Here is a 4,634-nt window from a genome sequence, read left to right on the forward strand (position 1 = left end):
CTGCAGCAGGAGAACCAGGAACCAGAGACGGGACTGCAGCAGGAGAACCAGGAACCAGAGACGGGGCTACAGCAGCAGGTGATGGAGGCTTGGGACCCACTGGAGGCTTGGGACCCACCATTATAGAGATCCCAATAGATGGGGTGTCAGAACCAGTCCCCACAGAGACACAGGAAGGAGGAGGGGCGTCGGGTCCTACCCCCACTGAAGCACTGGCGAATTGGGTATTGGGACGAGCCCCCACTGAAGCATAGGAAGGAGGTGGGGCATCGGGTCCTACCCCCACAGAAGCACTGGCGAATTGGGTATTGGGACCAGCCCCCACCGAAGCATAGGAAGGAGGTGGGGCTGCAGCAGCAGGTGGTGGAGGCTGGGCTGCAGCTGGAGGAACGGGGACCAGAGACAGGACTGCAGCTGGGGAGCCAGGGATCGGGGCTGCAGGAGATGGGGTCCGGGCTGCTGCAGCAGGTGGCGGAGAAGGAGTTGCAGCAGGAGATGGAGGAGTGTCCGCCTGGACCGCCTCGCGGCTGGGCGGACCAAGATACATCACCACCAGAGAAGCCTGCCACCATTCCAGCTCCTCCAGTGAGGGAGGGCTGGACTGCTCCTCCGCCAAGTGTGGGCATGGGTTCCTCTCCCCCAGCGAACCTCCCCCTCGCTCCTCCAGCGAGCGAGAGCCGGACCGCTCCTCTCGTGGACACGGGTACCTCCCCCCCAGCGAAATCTTCCACCTTTCAACCGGCGACCGAAGGCTGGGCTTCCCCCTCGCCTGCAAAGCTCTCACCTCCATGCGCTGGATTAGGGGAGGACCAGCAGTTTGCCCCCCTCTCTCAGACGCTCGTGCGGAACAGCCAGGAGGAGAACGAGGAGGAGGTGGGCAACAGGTTGCAGCAGCGTGACAAGCAGATGAGGAGGAGTGAGACAGAGAGGCTGAGGACCCGGGTTTAATGGCCAGGCGGGTCCCCCAAAACGGATTCTTTTTTCTCTCCTCCTTTTCTCTGTCTCGTTGGGCAGTTTTATCCACCTCACGGGCCAAAAACTCGAACAAGGCTATCATCCTCCCGCTGGGTTCAGTTTGGTCTCGGGATTCTGTCATGTTCGGCCGTCAGAAGTGTTTGAACCCACGTGCAGGAGGATGACGAGGACGCTCGAGGAATAAATATAATATATTTATTAAACAAAACAAAATCAAAATGCTGACAGGGCAGCTACTCACAAAACTGGAAACAGGCAGATCAGGGCTGACAGGACAAAAGGCTGAACACGACACCATGGAAGGATAATCCGGAGACAAAGACAAGACACCAGTGAACTGAATATATACACACACACTGATTGGAAAAATGACAGACACCTGCAGTGATTAACATTAGACACAGGTGAGACACAAGGGAAAACACTGAGTGCTGGAAACATGAGGAAACAGACAGAACCAAAACGCTACAATGTGGCTGTAAATATGAAAAAGAAGCTGCTGTCTGTCTCAACATTGTTGGAAAATAAAGTTGTGCCGTTGGAATAATACAGTACGCCTATTTGGCCTCTATACTATTGTTAAGAGATCACTGAACAGGGAACAAATTTAACATGCCTCAAGCACAAAGTTCACTAATAAGCTTTGTTAGAAAACCTCAACCATATTAACAATATACAATTTGTGTGGTGTCTCATTTAAGTATTTAGATAAGTAAGTAAATAAGTAAATAAATAAACAATCAATCTAACAAACAAATAAACAAATGAATAATCTCGACGAGGAAAGGTTTCGTAGGTCTGATGATTTAAATGATTAAGTCAGCAATTTATGTCAAATTACTTTTTTTAATGTGTGTAGTTAGACATTATAGTAACCAGTTCTAAGCTTTATTTTGAAGAGTATTTCTCCTGTCGGGTAATCCTCTTATCAGATTAGAAGTTTACAAAGTAGAAACAAACCATACAACCGACATGATGCTCAGACGCAGATTTATATCCTGGAAATAACAAAGTCCTGTGAGCTACTATGATTCTTCACAATGTCAAAAAAGCAGACAGATTCAGAGAAAGAAGAGGAGGAAGACGATACTATGAGTGAATCCAGTGGAAGACAGAGTGTTTCATGTGCATTCTGCCTTTTCAACAGTTTAATTTCTGGTAGGTTGTTTTCAGGTTTTTTTTTATAAAGCATTTTTTTTCAGTGATTTTGCATTAGGCTGAACCCCATGTAAAAAAAAGAAAGAAAAAGAAGTTGCTACTATAATGTATCTGGACTCTGCGTGTGTGTGTGTGTGTGTCTCATAGTCCATGGGGACTAAAGATGAATTTAAAAAGTTTGACACGAGACACTTATGTATATTTTAAAGTAAGGAGTGGTGGCGCAGAGGTTAGAGAAGGTGGGCCTCGGAAGATTGCTGGTTCAAGCCCCAGTACCGACAACATCAAAAATGTGGGTGGGGTAGGTGAAGCACCCACACCTGCCCCCACCCTCATTTGTCCCACTTTGGGCCCTTGAGCAAGGCCTTCAACCCCCACCATCTGCTCCTTCGTGTGTCCTAGATGCAGCTCTCTGCTCCACACAGAGGCTGTGGTAGCTCAGTGTCTGTGGTTGTGTCAGGAAGGACATCCCTCGTAAAAATAACTGCCAAGTCTTCATGCGACTTAGTTCGCTGTGGCGACCCCTGAATAAGGGAGCAGCCGAAAGAAGAAGAAGAAAAAAATTGTATATTTTAAAGTAAAATTGAATCAACTTTAACAGTGGCTAAAACAAAAATAAATGGTGTTTTCAGGGGTAAAATAAAACAAGTTTAACTTGATGCATGCTCAATAATCCAGGTAGAACAATCCAAAAAAGTTCAATTTGGTCCTCTGGACCTTCAAAAAAACAAAAAACAAAAAACAAAACAAAGCAAAAAATATAGAAACGTTTCGTCTCTCATCCGAGAGACTTCCTCAGTATGAGGTGCTGTATTCAGCTCAGTCTCTTAAATAGCACCTTCTCAGAGTGGATCAACCAGTTTTGCTGCTGACAACCAAAACCAGCTGATCACATGCTCAAGAAGGACCATCAGCCTAACAATGGATCATTAGCACCTGATGGCTGTTTACTGTTCACAGAGGGCTGAGTGATACTAGCAATCACAGCATTGTAAGAGGGGGACAGTTGAACCCGGAGGCCTCCACCCCCTGTTAGGGGTGGGTAGGGAAGGCAAGTTTAAGTTTCCTGATTCATGCTCAATAATCCAAGTAAAAACCCAACCAAGTTAAATCAGATCCTCTGGACGGTTTCTTTTATTTGAAACGTTTTGTCTTTCATCCAAAAGACTTAATCAATCCGAGAATTTGCAACAAATTCAGTCTTATAAAGTTTAAGTTGTTTTGTAGTGGGTGTACTGTCTTCAAAACACCAAAGGTCATGCTCAATAATCCAGGTACAAATCCAACAATGTTCAGTCAGGTCATCTGGAGTGGACAGATCCTTTTTTTTTTGGCTGAGATATTTTGTCCTTCATCCAAAGAACTTCTTCAGCCTGAGGAGGCGCAAACAAACTAGAAAAAATAATAATAATTTGTCCACATGACCTGACTGAACATTGTTTCATTTGTACCTGGATTATTGAGCATGAACTTTGGTGTTTTGAACTACTTTGGCATAACTGCCTCAGAGGAGTTGATGGGGGAGAAGATGGGCCCCAGAAACCATCTTATCACCAGCAAACTGTTTTTCCCCACTATGAGTGTGGTATTTGTGGGACTCCAGTTTGTTTGTGCCTCCTAGGATTGAAGAACTCCTTTGGATGAAGGATGAAAGGTCTCACCAAAATAATAATTAAATAAATAAATAAATAAAAAATCCATCCAATAACCTGACTGAACATTGTTGGGTGTACTGTCTTATTTTGATTTGCAGACATTGCTTAGTTTTAGCTCAAGAATAGCTAAAAAATATATATATATATACTAAATTCAGCATTTTTTATTGGATTTAAAAAAAGATCCATCAGAATTGGCTGGAAGTATACTCTATGCCTTTTTTTAATTCGGAAAGCATACTCTTCCCACACTCTTGTGGTTTTTATGACGAGCATGCCTCTTTCAATATGGCAGACGCAATTACGTAAAATGGGACAACCAGAGACAATCGCAAAATGATGACATTAACGTCTCCAAAGTAAACAACAGGTTGTATTTTTCACATTTCCTATTTACAATACATTTATTTCGTAAAGCTCAATAAATTTTACTCTAAGTACACTTTAATGTGATATGAGAAAATTAATGATTTTGTCTCAGCTGTGCAGACAGCCTATGGGCAGCGTCGTCAAAACAGAAACCTGGAAGCAGCTTGCAGCAGAGCTGCTGTTCACATAGATATAAACACTAGATCCAGCATTGACCGCTATCGCCTATTGGAGCTGACGAGCCGTAGGGCCGCCGTCTTGGAACGGTCGCCCGCTCCACTCAGTGTAACCTGTTTATCAGGAGCAATGAAGTATCTGCGTTTAATCAGTCAGAGCTGAATACTAAACTCATTCTCATGATTTTTTTCCTCTGTAAATCTCAGGAGTACAGACATTAAAGTTGAACACATGGTTCAGTGTATTTAAATATTCTTGGTGAGGTTAACATTAACACTAATAAAATATTCTTATGACAAG

The sequence above is a fragment of the Nematolebias whitei genome, chromosome 5 (assembly GCF_014905685.2).
Source record: "Nematolebias whitei isolate Nwh7 chromosome 5, NemWhi1, whole genome shotgun sequence".
NCBI lineage: Eukaryota > Metazoa > Chordata > Actinopteri > Cyprinodontiformes > Rivulidae > Nematolebias > Nematolebias whitei.